Raw genomic sequence first — 25,597 nt, forward strand, 5'->3', positions numbered from 1 at the left:
GCTATTCAAACCCAAGTTAATGGTATCTAGTTTGCATATTAATGCAAGCTTAGCAGTTTCTCACTGGAGTCTGTTTCTGAAGCTTTTCTGTTGCAAAATTCTCTACCACCAAGTCTCAGAGGAAAGCTCTAAAGCAGAAGGGAAGGAGGGAGAGTAGTGAAGCACCCATAGAGACACACATCTCAAAGAACCACAGTTACTGCACAGAGTGAGTAACCTCTCTCTCTTTCTTCAAGTAGCATCCCTATGAGTACTCCAGGTGACTCCTGAGCAGTATCCCCATAAGGAGGAGGGAGCTTCAGAATCAAGTCCAACACAGACAAAATAATTGCACTGCCAACTGCCGCATCAGATCTAGAGGCACTGACTAAGGCACAGTGCCTGGAGAAGGTATGTAGCAGCTCTGCAGATCTCAGATACTGGGACTTTTTAAGTAGAGCCATAGATGCAGATTATGACCTTATCGAGCAAGCTGACACACCAGCAGGGTGTAACAAGCTATAATACACCGAAAATCTATTTTGATAGTCTTTGGGTAGAAACAGCAGAACCTTTAGATCTGTCTGCAAATGAAATGAACAGTCCAGGAGATTTATTAAATGATTTAGTCCTATCTAGATAGAAGAATAATGCCCTCCTGACATCTAGAATATAGAAAGTGGTCTTCAGGTTGAGAATATGTGGGTTTTGGAAAGAAAACTGGTGGGTAAATGATCTGATTCAGATGAAACTATTAAGACCCTTTAGGAAGAAACCTGGGGTGCAGTTGTAAGGAAACTTTGTCCTTGTAGAATACTGTGAAAGGAGGGTCTGCCATTAATGCCCCAATCTCTCCGACTCTCCAGGCCAATGTAATTGCCTCTGAGAAGGCTTTTCATGGACAGATTCAGTAAGGAGCAGGTTGTCATCAGTTCTAAAGGAGATTTCATGAGACTTTTAAGAACCAAAGTAAGATCCCAAACTGGGGTGGGGACATGCGCCGTTGGGAAGAGGTTACCCAGACTTTTCGTGAACCTTACAGTTATAGGGTGAACAAAGAGCAAGAACCGCTCAATAGTGACATGAAAAGCTGTTAATGTTGCTGAATGGACTCTAAGAGAGCTAAGTGATAGACCCATTTTCTTTAATTGCAGTATTCCAGAATAAGCAGAAGTGAAGCAAATTTGGGAACAGTATTCTGGAGATCACACCAGTAAGTAAACCTTCTCCGTTATTGAAAGTATGTATTTCTCGTAGCATCCTTCCTACTATTTAATAACATCTGTTGCACCTCTGCAGAACAGACTGACTCTAACACTACAAATCATCAAGACTCCTTGCCTTGAAGCTGAGAATGCTCAGATTGGGATGCAGCAGGTGACTGACATCCTGGGGGGAGGAGTTGAAGAGTGATGAGAAGATTGGTCACTGGACAAAGAGCTAGTCAAAATAGGTAAGGAAACCATGGCTGCCTTGACCACATCAGGGCAATTAGGATAACTCTGGTCTTGTCCTGTCTGATTTTGTTCACCACTTTGAGAATAAGAGGTGCTCGGGGAAACACATAACACAGCTTCTTTGTCCAAATGAGGACAAAGGCATCCCCCCATGGAACTGTGACCTAGACTCCTCCCCTGAACAGAATAGCTGGCATTTTTGTTCATAGCCGTGGCAGAGAGGTCCACTCTGGAAATCCCCAAGTCTCAAATATGTCAACCAAATGGGAGTATCTGGTACTGAAAATGATCTTGGTCTATGACACAATGCATGAATCTTGGGTGGATGGGTTTATTGCTATATGTAAGTATGTGTCCTGAAGATTGAGGGCCAAAAAACAATCCCCTGAATCCAAAAAAAGGAATTATAGCTGCCAGAAAACCACCCGGAACATTTGAGACCTCATGAATTTGTTTAGGAGTCTTGGATCTTAGATTGATTTCCACCCTCTGTTTTTCTTTGGTACAGGGAAGTACCTCAAGTAAAAGACCCTTCCCAGGTGCTGGGCAGGGACTGGCTCTATCTCCCCTAAATGATCAAGGGGAGATATATCTTCTGTCTCAAGTCTTAGTAGGAACTCATGAGAAGGGTCCCTGAAGAGGGATGTGGAAGGGGAATGAGGAGAAGGGAGGTAGGTAAAATGGATGGTGTAGCCTGATGATATTATCTCCAGCACCCATTTGTGTGATACACTCCTATGATATCTGGAAATGGGAGAGTCAGTCTCCAAATGCGAGGAGGTGGACAAATTGTTATAGCTGACAGGCTAGAGAGAGAAGAGTGTCCAAACTCTCTATTATGCCATCAGAACTGATGCTTCAAAGATGAAGCCTGCTGCAAATGTTTGTTGGGCAGATTAGAGGGTCTTTTCCTCTGGAACCTATGTCTTCTTTCCATCAGTTTCTGAAAACCAGAGAATTGCATTGGGTGGGATCTTTGAGCCATTTGCGATCTACTGAATTTTCTTGTGTTTGAAGCAGTGTAGATGCCTAATGAGCATAATGGAGACCTACAGTTTTTAAAAGTGTGCAGTGACTCATTGGTATTCTCCACAAACAACTTCAGACCATCAAACAGGAGATCCTCTACTGCAATAATTCTCAGCCAGAGGTACACAGGTACACAGTACATCCACTCATCTAGTTTTACAGCAGGCTATGTAAAAAGTACTAGCAAAGTCAGTACAAACTCAGATTTCATACAGACAATTACATGTTTATACTGCTTTATATACTATACACTGAAATGTAAGTACAATATTTATATTCCAAATGATTTATTTTAGAATTCTATGGTAAAAATTAGAAAGTACGCAATTTTTCAGTAATAGTGTGCTGTGTCTCTTTTATATTTTTATGTCTGATTTTGTAAGCAAGTAGTTTTTAAGCAAGGTGAAACGTTGGGGTATGCAAGACAAATCAGACTCCTGAAAGTGATACAGTAGTCTGGAAAGGTTGAGAGACACTACTCTACCGTATTCTCTGGGGAAATCCAACAACAGTAGCCAAGATGCCCTATGCAACAACACTGTTGTGTAGATGGAACAGGCTGCAGTATGTGCAGTATGAAGAGCTGTCTAAAGAGATATCCTAGCCAGTAACAATGTAACAATCTTGGCCAATAGCAATGGTAGCATGAAATTGTTCACTTTGGTTTGGAGGAAGATGTTGAATAAAGGAATCAATTTTTGCATAATTTATAAAGTTGTATTTGGCCATAAGTGCTTGGTAATTCATAATGCAGAATTGTAGCGTTGCCAGTGAGTAAGATCCACGCTCTTCTGGTCTCTGTTTTAGAGGTGGACTTATATCAGTGTTTTTTTCCCCATTCATTTAATGTGTCATCCACCCAAGAGTTAGGTGGAGGATGAGAAAATGGGATCTTGGAGATCTTGGTAGGAACATAATATTTTTTATAGGCTCACTTACATGTGGGTTTTACTGTACCCAGGGTTTGCTAAATGGTTTTTGCAGGTTCCAGCAGAGCCTCACTGATAGGAATGGCAACTCCACATGGTGATACTGAATGAAGGACCTCCAACAATTTGTGTTGGAATTCTTTGACCTCCTCAAGAGGTATCTGTAGGGAGCCTGCCATCCATTTAACATGATCTTGAAACTGCGAAAAATCATTGTCTATAGATGAAGGGGGAAGCATTACTGCCTCCTCTGGTGAAGACGACGAGATGGTAGTCAGCCTCTTTGTCTGCCCTGGTCTCTTGGTCCTTGAACATTTTCTCCTGTTCCTGGGGGGGTAGATGCTTGAGTCTCCCTATTATCCACAAGGACTGCTGGGGCACGGATGAGCTAATAAGGGGCATTGTAGTTATGAAGTCTATTTTTTTACAATCCTATGCTTTGTATGATTAAGTTAAAGGGTAATAATGTTACACTTGTGCAAAGTGTCTTGTATTATAAAAAATTCAGCTCTATAGTGCCCCCAACACAGATCTGTGGCTGAATGTTACAATTTACCCTTCGTGCTTAAAATGCATGTTTTAGATCCTTTTGTTTGTGAGATTAAAGTTTATGAATAAATTGGAGAAGAAAAAAGGAACTCGTGATATATAGGGACTATTAAACTGCAGTTTATATTTATACATATAAATCAATCAAAAGGTATGTATGTTTGCTAAAAATTAGCAACTTTAATTCTTGCCTTCATTTAGTTATCATAGGGCATTCTAAATGAACACTAGATGTTAATGTATTACTTTCATGTTTATTGATGGCTGACACAGGTACTTATGATAATATCCCACTATTCAGCACTCACAATAGTCTATTAATATATTTATGGATTATAAAGCCAGAGGGGATCATTCTGATCATCTAATTTGCCCTCTTCTATAACACTTCCCTGAAATAATTCTTGACTGAACTTGAGCCAATCTTTTAAAAAATATCCAATCTCGGTTTAAAATTTTCCAGTAAATCTACCACAATGAACCATTGGTAAGTTTTTCCAATGGTTCATTACCCGCACTGTTAAAAAAAAGTGCCTTATTACCAATCTGAATTTATCTAACTTCAACTTCCAGCCTTTGTGAGATAGATTGAAGGATCCTCTATCATCAAATTTTTGCTCCCCATGCAGCTACTTACAGGTTGTGATCAAATTACCCCTTAACCTTTTCTTTGTTAAACTAAAACAGATTCATCTTGAGTCTTTCACTATAAAGCATGTTTTCCAATCCTTCAATTGTTTTCATGGCTCTTCTCTAACCCCCTTCCAATTTATCAACATCTCTCCTGAATTGTTGACACCAGAACTGGACACAGCATTCCAGTAGCAGTTGCATCTTTGTCAAATATAGAGGTAATACATCCTCCTTACTCCTATTCGATATTCCCCTGTTCCTATACCAAGGATTCCATTAGTCTTTTTGGCCAAAAGTTGCACTAGGACCTTCTGTTCAGCTGATTATTCACCATGAGTTCCAATTAGGACTGGCCAAAAAGGGGAGAGATCCCTTTCCGTGAAAGTTTTTGAGAAAAAGTTTTGTCCGAAAGCATGACAAAACATCAACACCCAAAAATTTCCCCAGAAAGGGACTGAAAAGAAAAACTCCATTTTGGGAGAGGGGAAATTAAATTTTTCAGCTTTATGCCCTAAGTGAAGGATCTTGTCAATTTCAATGAAAATGACAAGTGCTTTCCAGGCTGGTTGCCCAGCCACTCTGCCTCCACATCGATCACCCAGAGGTCCCCAGTGGTCTGCCTCTCTGTACCCTGAGTCTGTGGGGGAGGTAGCATTCAATAAAAGTTATGTCAAATCTGTCTTACATTCAACAAAGTGAGATATGGAGAACTGGCATTTTCTAATGAAACTATGTTTTGCTGGAAAATTTCCAATCATCTCCACTCTCAAAGTCTTTTTCAATGTCACTGATTCCCATAATAGAGTCCCCCAGCCTGTCAATATGGATTCATTTTTCCTCTAGATGTATAGGTCCAATAACCGTGCGGGACACTACTAGAAACACACCTGCTCAATGATGATCCTCTGTTTGCAATTATATTTTGAGATCTATACAACAGCCATTTTTAACCCATTTAACGTGTGTGATGTTGATTTTGTTTCATTTTAGTTCTTTAATCACAATGCTGGGCAGTGCCAATTCAAATACCTTATGGAAGCATAAATACATGACACAACACTATTCCTTTTGTCAACGAAACTTATAATTTCAGTAAAAAAATCAAGTTAGTTTGATAAGATCTTTCTTACACAAACCCATTTTGATTGGCATTACGTCAGCACCCACAATATGCTATATTGAAGGCAAGGTGGATAAAAAACAATTATTTTTTTAAATTAAAAAAATATATATTTAAATTGGATTGTTCAAATTTAAATACAAGTTTATTTTTCTAAACAAGCCTATTTAAAATTAAATTTGAAATTATGAAAACCTATTAAAATAATTTAAATTAAATTAAAAATATTACGCGGTATATTTGCTTGCAAAGTTTTAAAGAAAGTCAAACCACTGAACTGGTTTAATTTGCTAGCTAAGCAGCTGCAACCAGAATTTGGTGAGGTGCTAAACCAACAGGTGCAAAGAGAATATTTTCATTTCAGTTTATTCAACTAGTTCATTTCAGTAGCTAGTTAATTCAAAATTAAGAAACCAGCTGTTAGTTGAAAATGCTTGGTTTCCTCCTCCAATCTATGAATAAAAACTAGATCTGAGAGGATGAGATCTACTAGTTCTAAAATCTTGAAGGACAATGGTAAACAGAAATTATCAATTCACTAACTACAAATAATACTATGTTTAAACTTTCTGATAAACTTATTTTCTTATATATATAGCGCATTTAAAGTAGATTTATTTAACTAATTTTTTTTTAAAAAATGTTGTTTGTGTGTTTGTAACTGAATTTGAATTTCCATCCAAATGCAACTTGACATAAATCAGAATTAAAAAAATAAATCTAGTAAATTAGAAATGCGTCTGTCAGGGTTTTTGGGTACAGATGTGGGGACCCGCATGAAAGACCCCCTAAGCTTATTTCTACCAGCTTAGGTTAAAAACTTCCCCAAATCCTTCCTTGTCCTTGGATGGCACTGCCACCACCATCAAGTGAGTTAGACAAAGATGCAGGAAAAGGACCACTTGGATTTCCTGTTTCCCCAAAATATCCCCCCAATCCCCTTCACCCCCTTTCCTGGGGAGGCTTGAGAATAATATACCAACCAAATAGGTAAACAAGGTGAGCACGGACCAGACCCTTTGGTTTTTAGTGTCCTAAAAACCAATCAGGTTCTTAAAAGCAGAACTTTATTATAAAGAAAAAAGTAAAAGTAACACCTCTGTAAAATCAGGATGGAAGGTAATTTTACAGGGGAATAAGATTTAAAACACAGAGGATTCCCCTCTAGGCAAAACTTCAAAGTTACAAAAAACAGGAATAAACCTCCTTCTTAGCATAGGAAAAATTCACAAGTTAAAACAAAAGATAATCTAATGCATTTCCTTGCTATTACTTACAATTTCTGTAATTTTAGATGTATCATTTCAGTAGAAGCTGGATTACTTGCTTGGTCTCTCTCTATGTCTCGAGACGGAACACATAGAGAGCACAAACAAAACCACTCTCCCCGCCCCCCCAGATTTGAAAGTATCTTCTTTCCCCATTGGTCCTTCTGGTCAGGTGCCAACTAGGTTAATAGAAGTGATTAACCCCTTACAGGTAAGTGATTCTGTACCTCTGGCCAGGAGGGATTTGATGTTACCGCATATATAAAGGTTGTTACCCTTCCCTTTATATTTATGACAGCATCATTTGCCATTTTCTAACAATTTCAGTGCTGCCAACCTCAAAAAATCAAAAAATATGAGTCATGTCCCCACAATTCTTTTTTTTTTTTAATCAAATGATGGTTTTAGTCTGCAATGTGGGTAGCCTGCTCAGGGAACTCCTCCCCCCTCCACCCCACAGACACATCATATTCTACCAGGCAGGCACACAGATTGGTTCATGATTAAACCCTTCATGAACACAATTGCAAATGCTACCACTATTACTCAGTATTTCTCAAACCAATTATCTTGCATTAGACTATGTCTACACTGGCAATTGAATGACAAACCTTTTGTCTTTCAGAGGTGTTGAAAAAAAAAACCCTGAAAAACAACAAGCAAGAGTGTGAACAGCGCACTGTTGGCAGGAGTGATCTCCTACTGATAATGCAAACGTCGCTCGTTTAACTACATAGCCAAATTTACCAAACCATTATAATTATACTGGTAAATTACCCTCTGGAAACAAACATTGACAAGAATAGCCAATCCTTGTGTATGCTCCAGATGTTCTTGGTCAAACAAAATACAAGGCCAAACCTGTACATCAAAGATCTTGTGCATTTTGAGGTGATTTGTGACAAACGTTTTTACTTTGCCATCAAAACCATTTCAGTATAAATCATGTAATGTTAATCATATTTTCCACACGTGATTAGATATGGCCTACTCAAGATTTTTCCTTTTATTAATGTATCAGTAACAATTACTGCGATATCAATTCTCATTGGCATATTGTAAATCTAAATTTTTGTTTCTAAAATTTTAAATTAATTACTATTTAGTTAAAATGCTATTTTTAAAAGAAGTGCTCCCGGAGAAAGTTTACTGTATTTCCATTCAACAAGCACCTTGCAACCATACAAAAGGCAGTACTTTTAGGGGTTTGCACCACTAAAGAATTTATCTTTCCCAGTCAAGAATTTGCCAATTAAGGCCCAAATCTGCAATGTGCTGAAGAGGAGATAACCAATGTCCTGTAGGATTGGGTTCTATTATGTTTAATTACCAACATTCATAGATTCATAGAGTTTAAGGCCAGAAAGGACCATCAGATTATCTAGTATTTCACATGCCATTAAATGTCATGCAGTTACCCACGTACTGAGCCCAACGACTGGTCACTGACAAAAGCACACATTGTGTTTGACTAAAGCATATCTAATAAAAAGGCATCCAGTCTTGATCTGAAGACATCAAGAGATGGAGAATCCATCACTTCCCTTGGTACTTTGTTCCAACTGTTAATCACCCTCACAATTAAATTTCTTAGTCTCCAAATATCCACAAATCCAATATCCTCCAGGGATAATGGATGGTTTGCAAAGGCCTGCAGTTTTCACCTACAACACTGAGATTTGTCTATGATAGATCATCCATGACAGCGTTCCAATTTCCTCCTAATACCACTGGGACATCAGCTCTGATGGATAAAATGTCAGTTATTTCTGCAATAAAGGGTTCATTCCCACCATTATGATTATATACACTCCCTAAAATTAATCTCTTAGTATTGGATTATCCTGGATCTGCCCTCTATATCTGACCATGACTGAATAAATTGAAAAGGTAGGCTCTTATGGATTGATTACTCCCCCACTTATGCAGTTGAAAGAGGAGTGATATTCATATCCCACCCATAGTTTTTAAATTCTGTTGGCATTTTCATTCCTTATAAGCGTTTCCTGAAGAAAAGCCATCTGACATCCATTTGATTTTAAGAGCCTCGAAGTTTTGATTCTCTTGGAGTTTTTAGTAAGCCCCCATACATTCCAGGAACAAACCTTAACAGAGTTCATGAAAAATTCCAATTGACACCCAATAGCTTGGCATCCTCCAAGTGCCTCTCTATACAAAAAACAAACAAACCAAAAACAAAGGAAACATAGACCGCCCACCTTACTCTTAACATACCAGACTTCCAATATGAGCATGTTCAGGTCCCAGATGGTGTATGCTTGCACCCACCCACCCCATGCATAATATGAATTAATTAGGAGTCTGCCAGAAATATACCTATATTTACCAATACCTACATATGCCAAGGTATATAAATGAATGAAACCTACTGCTTAATAGTGACGAATGCATAAATAATAGTACATAGTATATAAATGTTCATATTCACATGGTATATAAATATTTATACCAATACACAAATGAAAAAAGTAAACATGAAGTGACAAATGATGTGTGCAAATAAATAAATATAAATATATTATTACCATACACATGTTATAAATACATAAACTTTAAGTATGGGTTGAAAAAGTAAAAATAAATATACAAGTGCTCATATAAAATGATACATGTAATCACAAATAACACACAAGTAAATAGATATGAATATATTAGCATCATGTATATATTATAAACATATACATTTAAGTAGAAATAAAGAGATACGAATAATATAGTTATTATTAATATATATATATATATATACTTATGTTTTCTTAACATATTGAAATTATTGATTATCAAGCTATATTAAATATCCTAACAGTACTACTTATACCCTATAAAACTAATATTAAATATGCCAGATGCAGGTACCAACTGTTTTCAGTTCCCTTGAGACTGAAGAAACAGTAGTTAACCCCTTTGGCTCTCTCTCTGCACTTCCACTTATTAAACAGTTGAAGCACCTTTAAGGAAAAATGCAATTTTTTAGGTATACTCTTGGAGTGTTCTTCAGAAAATCGAGTCCAGTACCACTTCTTATCTCACCAACTCTCCTTCCATGCTAATCTGGATTAATCCCCATTTTAAATACATTAATAGCTCAAAACTCAGGGCATACTAACCATAAAAAATATTACTAACTGGACAACTTTAGCCTCCTTCACATATCTTTGCGAAAACTATCACTTACCAACAGAGCAAGGTCCTTTCTACAATAAGCTTTGATTTGAAGTTATGAAGGAGCTTGGGAATTGTTGGCAGGCTGCACATAACACTCCACTTGAAGTGCACCTTAAAAAGTATGATAGTCAAAAACATTTTGTGAGTAACACATACAAATGGCTGAACTCCTTAATTTATCTAATTGACTATACCATAAAAGAAAAATAAGAGAAGGAACTAAACATCTCCATTTCCTCCGACAGGTGGGATAATATATTGCACAATAGATGCAGAACATTAAGTTCTGTTTTTGCATTTCTTTCTGAACAAAATTCTAAATAGATATTATTGGACCACTGAGGGACTGCATGATGCTGGAGTTACCCCGACAGGGGATGGATGGATCACTTGATGATTACGTGTTCTGTTCATTCCCTCTGAAACACCTGGAGTCAGCCACTGTCAGAAGACAGGATACTGAGCTAGATGAATCTTTGGCCACACTAACTTAGACCATATCACACAGTAAATGTTGGAGATGTGACAGCTCCAATGCAGACCTGTCACATACAGTCTTTGAATGTCAAAGTATATCCACATTCTGGAAGGAAATGTGTGGTGCTCTATCTAAGGCCAAGTCCTAAGTCCAGCAACCTCTGTGTTTGGGGCATTCTAGAACATCTACCCTGTTCTAGTAATGCCAGGAAATGGATTGCTGCAGCACTTATAGTGGCCAAAGAGTCATTTTACAAAAATGGAAATCTGCTATTCCTCCCACGTTTCTGGGATACAGTAAGCAAATACCGTTCACTGCTCCTGATGGAATACTGATGTATGGCCAATAGCTGCTACGAGAGACTTCTCACCAAAAGGACCCTTAAAACAAGATGTGAGCTTGGCTTTTTCTAAGTCTAAAAATTAATGTTGCAGAACAAAACCCAGAGAACAGAAAAAAAAAGGGGGTGAGGAATCAGAAAAGAAAAGCTCATTTGAGCCATGTGGCGGAGAAGCCAGCAAGAGATTTCCCCACACAAATACCCCTTGCAGACAGTCGTACTGGCGAAATCCTGCCGATGTCCTCCTGAGGCTGGGAAACTGTGTTCTGCCCTTAAAAGCCACTGTTTTGCTCTAAAAATAAAAATCACTCCAGGAAAAGAGGTAACATAGAGCAACCTCTCAACAGCACTCAGTCTTGGGGAAAAAAGCATTAACCCCTATTAACTCTACAGTGATCCATGGGATAACTCTGCCAGCAAAGTTGGGGGGGGACACAGCCTTTCAAGAACCCTGCAGAAGACCCAGGTGCACAAGTTCCCAATTGCACCCTTCCAACACCAAGGCTCAAAACACCTTTCACATGGCCAGTTTACCACTCTTCTCCCCCCGCCCAACCTCCTCCACTTCTGCCCCACCTCTATTCCTCCCTCTCCCCATCTCCCAGTTCTCCCTCCCCTTCCCCCAACCTCTTTCAAACCTCCTCCCTCTCCCCCACCTCCTCCCCACCCCTAGCCACCCCCATTATCCCTTCCCCCATGTGAGCTCCTGCCAGGATTCCACCCCTCTGTGGCTGTGTGTCCTCCTCAATGTTTCCCTTCGAGCCTAATTCCCCTTTGCCTCGGTATCTCCCCTCCCCCATGCATCTGCCCTGCCATCCTGGTTTGAGGGAGGAGCTACTAGGTATGAGGCCAGAGCCACCTGATCTACCCCTACTCTGCACTCAGGGTCCAAGCAGACAAGGAGAGGTCAGCTCCAGGGAGCAGCCTCCCACCTGTTCAGGAGCAGGACAGAGCACCCTCTCATGGCAGGAGACTGTTACTAGCACTGTTTCCTCTGTGCCCAGCTGATTAGATCAATGGTGCTGAGCTGCACTAAGAAGCAACTTGGGACTGCTCCCTGCCTCCCTTCCAAGTGAGAGCTGAAACAAAGTTAGGGCTGAGCTGAAAATAGAAGGGAAGTTATCCTCCCTAAAATTACCCCCATGATAATGATGTATTAAGGGAGCATGCAACAAATATATTACTACCTATAAGAACATAAGAATGGCCACACTGGGGCAGACCTAACATCCATCTAGCCCAGTATCCTGTCTTCCAACAGTGGCCAGTGCCAGGTGCCCCAGAGGGAATGAACAGAACAGGTAATCATCAAGTGATCCATCCTCTGTCGCCCATTCCCAGCTTCTGGAAAACAGACGCTAGGGACACCATCACTGTCCATCCTGGCTAATAGCCATTGATGGACCTATCCTCCATGAATTTATCTATTTCTTTTTTGAACCACCTTGAACCCTGTTATAGTCTTGGCCTTTACAACATCCTCTGGCAAGGAATTCTACAGGTTGACTATGCGTTGTGTGAAAAAATATTTCCTTTTGTTTGTTTTAAATCTGCTGCCTATTAATTTCATTTGGTACCCCCTAGTTCTTGTGTTATGAGAAGGAGTAAATAACACTTCTTTATTTACTTTCTCCACACCAGTCATGATTGTATAGACCTCTATCATATCCCTCCTTAGTCACCTTTTTCCAAGATGAAAAATCCCAGTCTTATTAATCTTTCCTCATACGGCAGTCATTCCATACCCCACTCATTTTTGTTGCCATTTTAGGAACTTTTCCAATTCCAGTAGATCTTTTTTGAGATGGGGCGACCACATTTGCATGCAGTATTCAAGATATGGGCATACCATGGATTTATATAGAGGCAATATGATATTTTCTGTTTTATTATCTATCCCTTTTTTAATGATGCCCAACATTCTGTTAGTTTTTTGACTGCCGCTGCACATTGAGTGGATGTTTTCAGAGAGCTAGCCACAATGACTCCAAGATCTCTTTCTTGAGTGATAACAGCCAATTTAGACTCCATCATTTGTATAGTTGGGATTATTTTTTCCAGTGTGCATTACTTTGCATTGATCAACACTGAATTTCATCTGCCATTTTGTTGCCCAGTCACTCAGTTTTGAGAGATCCTTCTGTAGCTCTTGACAGGCTGCCTGGGACTTAACTATCTTGAGCAATTTTGTATCATCTGCAAATTTTGCCACCACACTGGTTACCCCTTTTTCCAGATCGTTTATGAATATGTTGAATAAGACATCACTATTTACCTCTCTCCATTCTGAAAACTGACCATTTATTCCTACCCTTTGTTTTCAATCTTTTAACCAGTTACCAATCCATGAAAGGGCCTTCCCTCTTATCCCATGAGAGCTTACTTTGCTTAAGAGCCTTTGGTGAGGGACCTCGTCAAAAGCTTTCTGAAAATCTAAGTACACTGTATCCATTGGATCCTCTTTGTCCAGATGCTTGTTGACCCCAAAAAGAAATCTAGTAGATTGATGAGGCATGATTTCCCTTTACAAAAGCCATGTTGACTCTTCCCCAACAAATTATGTTCATCTATGTGTCTGACAATTTTGTTCTTTACTATAGTTTCATCCAGTTTGCCCAGAACTGAAGTCAGGCTTAACAGGCCTAAAACACTGAGTTTCAAAGTTTAGAGTCCAGTCCTCCATGTACTGAGGGTTAATAGTAATTTTGCCAGTGATTTCAATCTCTTTCTCTAGTTATTTATAACACATTCATCAATATAGTATCTGAGCACTGGGGACTAGGATCAGACCCTTACTGAATTCTAAATAGTTATTCTGAATTATGGCCATGCCGATTCCTGTGATGCATCCAGCATTAAAAATCAATGCATATTTTGGGTCTCTGAAGTATACGCTCTTATTTAATGATCAGTTCTCTTGCTGTGAGCACAAAAGCTACACAAGTTATATTAATGCTCACATTCAAAAGGGTTATCTAAGTGACTTATGCATCCTCTGATGCGATCATCCTGGTGGACAGTAGCTGACTTTGTACAGAAGACAGGTACTGCCTGTGGGAACCTCCACTTCCCAGCTTCAAAAGGATCTACGTAGATGTTTAGAGAAATTTACACCAAACCTAGTGTGGAAATGCTGAAAGATCAAAGGTGAATCAAAAGGAACTTAGAGTAGCAAACAGGATAATAACATCTCCCTCAACAAATGTCTTCACATACTGCCCCTAAGGCAGTTTGAAAGCTCATAGGTACATTGCCTATAAAGTATGCAATGGAGCCAGATGTTGCCAGTGGAGCAATGTATTCCACGGCTTATGTGAAACAGAGTACAACCATGCCCTGGGCCCCCAAATGCTCTTGACTCCTGAAAGCAACAAAATGCATGTAAACAACATCATGAGCATCAGTAACAGAAAGGCAAATGCTGCAGCAATATGGGAATGACTGTTTATTCACTGTGCACCAATCTTCATCCTGCCTTCTCTGGGAGCAAGAGATACATTAGCCCTTTATTCATGCATATTCCAGCTCTGCTCCACCTGATTAATTTTGAGGATGGTCAAGCATGGTGCTGAATGTGGACAGAAGGGCTCCGTGTCGACTCTGTGTTTGGGACTCTTCCTCAACTGGGGCAAAGGTCAGGGATAAAAAAAAGTATATGGATCAAAGGAATATGTTTTGCCTGCATTAAGGTCTCCATTGCTACTGCAAGCTAAATATATATTTTTAATTAAGTAGATGGATTTATTTTTTTTATGAGCAATACAATATCACTTGGTATTTACAAGATATTTCTAGAGGCTAAACAATGTACGTTAGCCAGATTTGGTTTATCTCTTACCAATCCATATACTGTATAGAACCTAGAAAACACAACTTTAGGCACAGAGGAAATACAGTCTAGAGGAGTGAACAGAGTGGAATAATGCAGACCAAACACTAGCCCTTTCCAGAGATCCTTCCCATGTAAATTGTGGGATTCATGTACTTACAAAAAAATGCCACCCTTTCAATCTCTGTAGCAAAGTGTTTGCAATATTCATTTCAAAGCAAAGGAAACAAGAATCCATATAGAGCAAAGAAAGTTAATCTGCATCCACAGTGCACTTCAATCTTTGAAAAGTTAATCAAAAACATCAGTACAGACCTGCTGACTCCTGCCAATTTATCCCTTTGTGCCCGTTTATAGGAAACACAAACACACTAATAACTCCGAAATATTTTGTTTTTTGTTACTAGACCTAGACACACACACACGTAGAATACTGCATTATATTTGCATACATTACAAATATTCATTAAGGGACTAAGTGCTGAACGCACATCATCCCCCCAGATATCTTTGTACTGTATACTGTATTTTCCAGCCCTTATCTGTTTTGGATTTTGAGGCTGATGAGCCTTAAAAAAAAAAAAAAAAGATAATGAATCATAACATCTGTTCTCTTTTCTAATCAGAATCCTTCCTTAAACTCTGAATACAATAGTTCTTCTATAGAAGGCACAAATGAGTCTGCAACTAAAATACTCTCATTAGATGAAGAAACAGGTAATGCTGTTGTGACTATGGTTACTGAAGGAAACACCATGCAAAACGATAGCATTGAATGCAATTTTCTGGGATTCTTCCTGTGAGATGTACCAGCTTAGCAAGGCTAACTTCAGCAGTAGTGCAAGCGAGGACAGAATATATTATCAGACCAGGAGATGAGAGCTCTGAGTTCAAATGGGGGCAGCTAAACAGGGGACCCAAATCCAGTATTTGCACACTTAGTTTGGCGCACAGATCTGTGTGAAATACCCATATTTTGTACCTATGGACCAATTTGTATGAAATTCCGATTCAGATGCTCTTTTAAGACATCTGTGTTTGAAAACTTATCTGATGTGTTTATCACAGTCATTCATAACAAAGTTTCTTCTAAACAGCTATGATACAAAACCAAAGAGTAAAACCCTGGCTCCACTGAAGACCATGAGAGAATTTTACTTCCTAATTACACAACTGATGCACAGTAGTTTGCTATGTATGCTTTTCACCTTTCCAAAACAAAGAGTTAAGGCAATATTTTTCAAACAATACATGATACACACATTTAAGATACAAATGGGTTTTGTTACAGGTACATAAAAGTGACTCAGTACTTTGCGTGAATCTTCATATGTTGGGAGGAAAGTGTCAGAACAAGGGGCTTTTACAAGTGTGGAGAAGAGGAATCCCTAAGAATGATCTATATTGCTCTTCAAAAATTTGGCATTGTGTAATGATAAGCTGTACTTCATTAAAGACTCTTCATTAATGTACTTTAAGTAGTGGTAAGATTACTCAGGAAGTGAGAGGCAGAAATATAGTTTATAAACTGGGAAAAGATTACTGTTACAGCCTAGCCCAATACCCATCTGTATGGTCACCAGTCTGTTGTGAGTGGACTCAGTTGCTGGGTCCCATGTGCTCTCTAGCTCTGTGACCCTGGGGCATAGTCTCAAGCTCAAACCTCTTTTCTGACTCCCCTCCTTGAGTGGTGGGATGCCACTGTCCAGTCACATTAGTCCTTGAAGTCAGTTCCTGAGACATCCCCCACTCCCAAGCAACTTCAGTTGCTTACATATGCTCCCTCAGAGTTCTACCTGGGCTGTAGTCACTTTAGGTTTACTCATTTAATTCTTCTGAAGACATCACAGCAGGAAAGCAAGGAACACAAACAGAAGGGGGGGGCGGGGATCTCTTAACCACATTGTCTTTAATCTTAGGGTATGTCTACACTACGAAATTAGGTCGAATTTATAGAAGTCGTTTTTTTTGAAATCGGTTTTATATATTCGAGTGTGTGTGTCCCCACAGAAAATGCTCTAAGTGCATTAAGTGCATTAACTCGGCGGAGCACTTCCACAGTACCGAGGCAAGCGTCGACTTCCGGAGCGTTGCACTGTGGGTAGCTATCCCACAGTTCCCGCAGTCTCCGCTGCCCATTGGAATTCTGGGTTGATATCCCAATGCCTGATGGGGCTAAAACATTGTCGCGGGTGGTTCTGGGTACATATCGTCAGGACCCCGTTCCCACCCTCCCTCCCCCCGTGAAAGCAAGGGCAGACAATCATTTCGCGCCTTTTTTCCTGAGTTACCTGTGCAGACACCATACCACGGCAAGCATGGAGCCCGCTCAGGTAACCGTCACCCTATGTCTCCTGGGTGCTGGCAGACGCGGTACGGCTTTGCTGCACAGTAGCAGCAACCCATTGCCTTCTGGCAGCAGACGGTGCAATACGACTGGTAGTCGTCCTCGTCGTGTCCGAGGTGCTCCTGGCCACGTCGGCTGGGAGCGCCTGGGCAGACATGGGCGCAGGGACTAAATTTGGAGTGACTTGACCAGGTCATTCTCTTTAGTCCTGCAGTCCTATTGAACCGTCTTATGGTGAGCGGGCAGGCGATACGGATTGCTAGCAGTCGTACTGTACCATCTTCTGCCAGGCAGGCAAGAGATGAGGATTGCTAGCAGTCGTATTGTACCATCTTATGCCAGGCAGGCAAGAGATGAAGATGGCTAGCAGTCGTACTGTACCATCTTCTGCCAAGCAGCTATGAGATGTGGATGGCATGCAGTCCTTCTGCACCGTCTGCTGCCAGCCAAAGATGTAAAGGATAGATGGAGTGGGTCAGAACAAGAAATAGACCAGATTTGTTTTGTACTCATTTTCCTCCTCCCCTGTCTAGATCACACTGCAGTCAGTCACAGAGAAGGCGCAGCGAGGTTAATCTAGCCATGTATCAATCAGAGGCCAGGCTAACCTCCTTGTTCCAATAACAACGATAACTTTGGTGCACCATTTCTTATTGGAACCCTCCGTGCAGTCCTGCCTGAAATACTCCTTGATGTACAGGCACACCCTTTGTTGATTTTAGCTCCCTGAAGCCAACCCTGTAAGCCGTGTCGTCAGTCGCCCCTCCCTCCGTCAGAGCAACGGCAGACAATCGTTCCGCGCCTTTTTTCTGTGCGGACGCCATACCAAGGCAAGCATGGAGGCCGCTGAGCTCATTTTGGCAATTAGGAGCACATCAACCACCACACGCATTATCCAGCAGTATATGCAGCACCAGAACATGGCAACGCGATACCGGGCGAGGAGGCGACGTCAGCGCGGTCCCGTGAGCGATCAGGACATGGACACAGATTTCTCTGAAAGCATGGGCCCTGCCAATGCATGCATCATGGTGCTAATGGGGCAGGTTCATGCTGTGGAACGCCGATTCTGGGCTCAGGAAACAAGCACAGACTGGTGGGACCGCATAGTGTTGCAGGTCTGGGACGATTCCCAGTGGCTGCGAAACTTTCGCATGCGTAAGGGCACTTTCATGGAACTTTGTGACTTGCTTTCCCCTGCCCTGAAGCGCATGAATACCAGGATGAGAGCAGCCCTCACAGTTGAGAAGCGAGTGGCGATAGCCCTGTGGAAGCTTGCAACACCAGACAGCTACCGGTCAGTTGGGAATCAATTTGGAGTGGGCAAATCTACTGTGGGGGCTGCTGTGTTGCAAGTAGCTCACGCAATCAAAGATCTGCTGATATCAAGGGTAGTGACCCTGGGAAATGTGCAGGTCATAGTGGATGGCTTTGCTGCAATGGGATTCCCTAACTGTGGTGGGGCTATAGACGGAACCCATATCCCTATCTTGGCACTGGAGCACCAAGCCGCCGAGTACATAAACCGCAAGGGGTACTTTTCGATAGTGCTGCAAGCTCTGGTGGATCACAAGGGACGTTTCACCAACATCAACGTGGGATGGCCAGGAAAGGTGCATGACGCTCGCATCTTCAGGAACTCTGGTCTGTTTCAAAAGCTGCAGGAAGGGACTTTATTCCCAGACCAGAAAATAACTGTTGGGGATGTTGAAATGCCTATATGTATCCTTGGGGACCCAGCCTACCCCTTAATGCCATGGCTCATGAAGCCGTACACAGGCAGCCTGGACAGTGGTCAGGAGCTGTTCAACTACAGGCTGAGCAAGTGCAGAATGGTGGTAGAATGTGCATTTGGACGTTTAAAGGCGCGCTGGCGCAGTTTACTGACTCGCTTAGACCTCAGCGAAACCAATATTCCCACTGTTATTACTGCTTGCTGTGTGCTCCACAATATCTGTGAGAGTAAGGGGGAGACGTTTATGGCGGGGTGGGAGGCTGAGGCAAATCACCTAGCTGCTGGTTACGCGCAGCCAGACACCAGGGCGGTTAGAAGAGCACAGGAGGGCGCGGTACGCATCAGAGAAGCTTTGAAAACCAGTTTCATGACTGGCCAGGCTACGGTGTGAAAGTTCTGTTTGTTTCTCCTTGATGAAACCCCCCGCCCCTTGGTTCACTCTACTTCCCTGTAAGCTAACCACCCTCCCCTCCTCCCTTTAATCACCGCTTGCAGAGGCAATAAAGTCATTGCTGCTTCACAGTCATGCATTCGTTATTCATTCATCACACAAATAGGGAGATGACTACCAAGGTATCCCAGGAGGGGTGGTGGAGGAGGGAAGGAAAATGCCACACAGCACTTTAAGCACAGCACTTTAAAAGTTTACAACTTTAAAATTTATTGAATGCCAGCCTTCTGTTTCTTGGGCAATCCTCTGTGGTGGAGTGGCTGGTTGGCCGGAGGCCCCCCCACCGCGTTCTTGGGCGTCTGGGTGTGGAGGCTATGGAACTTGGGGAGGAGGGCGGTTGGTTACAGAGGGGCAGCAGTGGCAGTCTGTGCTCCAGCTGCCTTTGCTGCAGCTCAACCATACACTGGAGCATTCTGGTTTGGTCCTGCAGCAGCCTCAGCATTGAATCCTGCCTCCTCTCATCAGGCTGCCGCCACATTTGAGCTTCAGCCCTGTCTTCAGCCCGCCACTTACTCTCTTCAGCCCGCCACTTACTCTCTTCAGCCCTCCACCTCTCCTCCCGGTCATTTTGTGCTTTCCTGCACTCTGACATTATTTGCCTCCACGCATTCCTCTGTGCTCTGTCAGTGTGGGAGGACAACATGAGCTCGGAGAACATTTCATCGCGAGTGCGTTTTTTTTTCTTTCTAAGCTTCACTAGCCTCTGGGAAGGAGAAGATCCTGTGATCATTAAAACACATGCAGCTGGTGGAGAAAAAAAAAGGGACAGCGGTATTTAAAAAGACACATTTTATAAAACAGTCGCTACACTCTTTCAGGGTAAACCTTGCTGTTAACATTACATACATAGCACATGTGCTTTCGTTACAAGGTCGCATTTTGCCTCCTCCCACTGCGTGACTACCCCCTCAACCTTCCCCCCTCCCTGTGGCTAACAGCGGCGAACATTTCTGTTCAGCCACAGGCAAACAGCCCAGCAGGAATGGGCTATACTGAGTGTCCCTGAAGAAAAGCACTCTGTTTCAACCAGGTGACCATGAATTATATCTCACTCTCCTGAGGATAACAGAGAGAGATAAAGAACGGATTTTGGTTGAATGCCAGCAAACATACACTGCAATGCTTTGTTCTACAGTGATTCCCGAGTATGTGTTACTGGCCTGGAGTGATAAAGTGTCCTACCATGAAGGACGAAATAAGGCTGCCCTCCCCAGAAACCTTTTGCAAAGGCTTTAGGACTACATCTAGGAGAACCGCAAATGCCAGGGCAAAGTAATCCTTTCACATGCTTGCTTTTAAACCATGTATAGCATTTTAAAAGGTACACTCACCAGAGGTCCCTTCTCCGCCTGCTGGGTCCAGGAGGCAGCCTTGGGTGGGTTCGGGGGGTACTGGCTCCAGGTCTAGGGTGAGAAACAGTTCCTGGCTGTCGGGAAAACCGGTTTCTCCGCTTGCTTGCTGTGAGCTATCTACAACCTCCTCCTCATCATCATCTTCTTCGTCCCCAAAACCTGCTTCCGTATTGCCTCCATCTCCATTGAAGGAGTCAAACAACACGGCTGGGGTAGTGGTGGCTGAACCCCCTAAAATGGCATGCAGCTCATCATAGAAGCGGCATGTTTGGGGCTCTGACCCAGAGCGGCTGTTCGCCTCTCTGGTTTTCTGGTAGGCTTGCCTCAGCTCCTTCAGTTTCACGCGGCACTGCTTCGGGTCCCTGTTATGGCCTCTGTCCTTCATGCCCTGGGAGATTTTCCTGGGAGGTTTTGGCATTTCGAAAACTGGAACGGAGTTCTGATAGCATGGATTCCTCTCCCCATACAGCGATCAGATCCCGTACCTCCCGTTCGGTCCATGCTGGAGCTCTTTTGCGATTCTGGGACTCCATCATGGTCACCTGTGCTGATGAGCTCTGCATGGTCACCTGCAGCTTGCCACGCTGGCCAAACAGGAAATGAGATTCAAAAGTTTGCGGTTCTTTTCCTGTCTACCTGGCCAGTGCATCTGAGTTGAGAGTGCTGTCCAGAGCGGTCAGAATGGAGCACTCTGGGATAGCTCCCGGAGGCCAATACCATCGAATTGTGTCCACAGTACCCCAAATTCGAGCTGGGAACGTCGATTTAAGCGCTAATCCACTTGTCAGGGGTGGAGTAAGGAAATCGATTTTAAGAGCCCTTTAAGTCGAAATAAAGGGCTTCACTGTGTGGACGGGTGCAGGTTTAAATCGATTTAACGTTGCTAAATTCGACCTAAAGTCCTAGTGTAGACCAGGGCTTTAAGCACTCAAGAGACAGATCTTTGAAAAAACAAAGATCCTGAGATGCACCCGCACCTAGTCTGGTTCACTCTTTCTGTGAGTCCACGGTTTGTCAGCATTATAGGCTGGGCAGAGACCCTCCTGCCCTCTCTCTCTCTCTCCTGCAAACGCTTCTTACATGTGGCAGTGGGCAACCTCCAGCTGCAGAGAAGAACCTTGCTCTTAAAGAGGGCCTCTATCTCTCGGCCATGTATTCAGACTGTGAAGTTCCATACCCACCAGCATGCTTGCCTGCCCCTTGTGGGCCTCTGTGTAGAAAGACCATCATTCCATGTGGGTTTGCAGAAGTGGAAAGTCAAAATTGATAGTTTCAGACTGCAGCCTTACAGGGCCGGCTCTAGGTTTTTTGATGCCCCCAAGCAAAAAAATTGCCACCCCAAGCTCTGAGAGCGCAACTGCCCAAGCAAAAAAAAAAAAGATGGCCAGAACGCCGCCCCTGGAATTGTTCCGCCCCAAGCACATGCTTGCTTTGCTGGTGCCTAGAGACACTTCTGCAGCCTTGATGTGTTACCCGGGGTTCTTTCAACTGAAAGCTCTTGGTAACTTTTACTCTGTGCGAGGTGGTGTCAGGAAATAAGTCAGGGGAGACACAGTCGTCTGACTGATAGATGGCTGGCACAAACAAGACAACACAAGAGTGCTTTCACTTAAAGCTAAACTTTACTTAGTCTCAAGCATTTATTCACACGTCCACAACAGGTTAGTAAAACACCCCCAACCCTCGATAATTACCAAAGCTGAGTGTGGCTCTCCAGTGGCACAGCAGCAGCCCGTCTGCTAGTGGGGAACACAAGATGCATCCAGAGGAAGAGTCCAGTCCTGAAGAGTCCCATTACCTCAAACTTTCCCCCCTTATTTATACTTTACATTTAGTAAAAGAATGACTTGTCCCTTAAAGAAAACTTGTTAAGCAAGCAGTTCCAATGGTCAAGCAAGAGGCTCCTTCTGATTATTGATTAACCAGGTGTGGATTTTTCCAGAGTTTGCAGCCTTGAGGCCCCAATAGACATTCCTGAGGCACATCCTGCTCTTCTAAAATGTATGTATCAGTAATGTCAACACAATTCTTATCAGGAAGGACATGGGGTCAAGCTGCCCTTTCTGTGGCACCCAAAACCCCCTCCCCTCCTTCCTTGGTCAAGCTGAGTTTGTTACATGGCCACTTTATGGCCTGCTGACTTGGCTGCTTTTAGCAAGAAGCCATAGTGGTTTCAGACACTTTACTGGTTTGCTGACATCTCCCCATACAGATGGCTCTCAGTGGTGGTCCTTCAATAAAGTGTCAAATGACTTTCCAGGGCAGGGCAGCTATCTGGGGTGCCACGAAACAGGCTGAAGCTAAGAAAATCCAAATGAATGCAGCCAGAGACAATACTTCAACACAGGTAAGAAACAAACTTCACAATTTGATACAGTCATATCCCATTCCACCACAGTTTACATTAAGAAAGAATTGAGTCTTACATTTCAAACCAAAATATGGCATATCAGATCTAGAAGTTGGCAAACATACCAAATGGATCATGGGTTCAGGCCAGGTCTACACTACAAATTTTTGCCAGCATAGCTATGTCATCCAGGTGTGTGATGATGTGTGATCTGTGACTATCGTAGCTATGCTGGCAAAAGCCTTTAGTGTACAGTTATACTGGCAAAACTGCAGTTTTACCAATACAGATTATTTTGCTTGGGGCGGGGCATGTGAGCTGGAATAAGCTGTCCCAGCAAAAACAGAGTTTTGCCAGTATAAACTATGCGTACAGTAGGAACGCTTTGCCAGTATAGTAAACAAGTATTCCTATACCGTCAAAGCACTCCTAGTATAGAGCAGGGTTTAATTTCCAAACATTTTCACCTGAAGTTGAATGTGCTCCCAGACTTTGAGTTTTTGCCAAACTTTGTAAAATTCATTAGGCCAGATTCTTTGTACAAATATACAGACCTTTTCCACTCAATTCAATGGAAACCACCCACATGTACCGAAGGAGAGAAGTTTGCCAAGAATTTTGCAAACAATCATAAAAAGAAAAGGACCACCCATGAAAGAGATGATAGATGGTCCACTGGTTAGGGCACTAGTCTGGGCCTCAGGAGACAATTCAATTCCCTCCTCTGCCACAGACTTCCTGTGTGATCTTAGATAAATAACCAACAGGCAGATTTTCAAAGTTATATAGGCACCCAAACATGAAAACAGGCACCAAGTGGGGTTTTCATAAGCACTTAACTCCTATTGATTTTGACTGGAGTTAGGTGCCTTACCTGCTTACGTGCTTCTGAAATTCCCACTAGACTCCTGTCTGCAACATTAGGAGCCTTCTAAATATCTGATCCTTCATCTTGCGGTGCCTCAGTTCCCCATCTGTAAAATCAGAACAACATTATTTCCCTACCTCACACAGGCGTTGTTAGTATATATATATAATTGAAAACTGTGAGTAGTTTAGGGAGATTAACAGAGCTGCTTGGAAAAGAGAAATACCTCTTAGCTGAAATTCCATAGAAAATGCCATCCCTTTTGGTGGTTTACAAATGTTCTAACCATCCCTAGGCAATAAGATGGAGCTTGTTATGGGAATGTAGCAGCTCTGAGAGAATATATCATTTTTTACTTACCACTGTATTGTCACAATAAGGCACTGGAATTAGTATCACAGAAACCAAAATCTTTAGTTTTTAAAATGAGTCAAAAATATTAGCATGAATCATCCAACATGTCCATGAAGACATAAAGGTTTAGTCTCTCCTAGATGCACAGCTGATTCCTGTTAATATTAATGGGGCATTGTGCACTGTAGTGGTGCTCTGGTCGTCCCTCCCCTTCTGGGTTGGAGGGAGGCCACACTGCCTCCCTACATAGCTGGGATCACTGCCTAGTCTTGGGAGAATTAGCAGCCTAGGAATTAGTGTCCCAACTGCCCTAATGGGCAAAACCCCAAACACTCTATAGGCTCTGGCTCTTAGGCAGGAACAGAGCCACCAAGGAGCCCACAGACGCTGGCCCTCAGGCAGGGGCAGAGCAGTGAGTAGTCTAGCATCTGAGTTTTAGAGGACGATAGGCTAACACCAGACACCTGGCCCACTGTGGGGAAGCTGCAACCCCAGGGGTGGGGTGGGATGGAGTAGGAGGACCCAGGCCCACCCGACTCCACCAGGTCCCAGCCCAGGGCCCTAACGCTGGTGGAGTGTTCTGCCACGGGGTCAGCATGGGATCCAGCCACAACATGCTGGCCATGTTTCAGGCTGCAATACAGCCAGACTGGAGTCGGCTGTCCCTGGGCCACATCCTCCCCTCCCCTTGAGGTGTACCTGGATCAGTGGGTGTCCTCCATCTCCTCAGGGGAGGTGGCCAGCAACAGTCTCAGCAGCTCCCCTGCAGACACAGGCTCCTTCGGGAGAAGGCATCTCTTGGTTTGGCAGCGAAGTCAGCAGCCTGGAGTGAGCAGGATGCATCTGTTTCCCTCCCTCCTGCAACTGTGCTGGAGGCTCTGCCTTTTATACTTCCTGTCCCACCTTTCCACTTGTTGCAGGAGGGCAATGCGGGTCTGGCTCCGCCCACCTGGGCACAGAGGGTGCTTCCTACCCTTCCGGGTTGGACGAAGGTCACACCCCCTCACTACATGCATACTGAAGAGATAGAACAGACTCCTTAATATACTAAAAAGTGTCTTTCAACATTAATGAGAAAGAAACACACTTGTATATGCTACACGTAAGCTGCTTTGGGGATGGGATTACATGGACCCTAAAATAAGTCCACAGAAATAGTAAATCAAATCACTGACATTATTATTGCTGCACAAGCCTTTCCTTACACATACCTTTAAAACGGAGACACTGAACAAATTAGTCCCGGTGAAAAGCTGTATTGATTAACAGAGCTGGTAAACTAGTAAACCAACAGGTTGATTGTTTACTTCTGTCCCCATTTAGTTTCCATTTGCACTTGCTCA

The 25,597-nt window shown here is 42.6% G+C and overlaps 1 long non-coding RNA gene across 2 annotated transcripts in view; it reads right to left on the reverse strand.

Annotated features, from left to right (window-relative positions):
• Nucleotides 1-25,153, reverse strand: part of LOC140908609 (uncharacterized) — a 70,201-nt gene extending 45,048 nt beyond the window's left edge. Inside the window, exons 1-2 of one of the 2 annotated variants that reach the window (XR_012157931.1) lie at nt 24,954-25,153; nt 23,907-24,006 (exon numbers count right to left, since the gene is read on the reverse strand). This is a non-coding gene — a long non-coding RNA (uncharacterized lncRNA). Of the gene's footprint in view, nt 1-22,376; nt 24,007-24,953 lie in introns of both variants that reach the window. The other variant, XR_012157932.1, reaches the window with a different exon arrangement.
• Between the last annotated feature and the right edge of the window lie 444 nt (nt 25,154-25,597).

This window comes from Lepidochelys kempii, chromosome 3 (assembly GCF_965140265.1).
Source record: "Lepidochelys kempii isolate rLepKem1 chromosome 3, rLepKem1.hap2, whole genome shotgun sequence".
Taxonomy (NCBI): Eukaryota; Metazoa; Chordata; order Testudines; family Cheloniidae; genus Lepidochelys; species Lepidochelys kempii.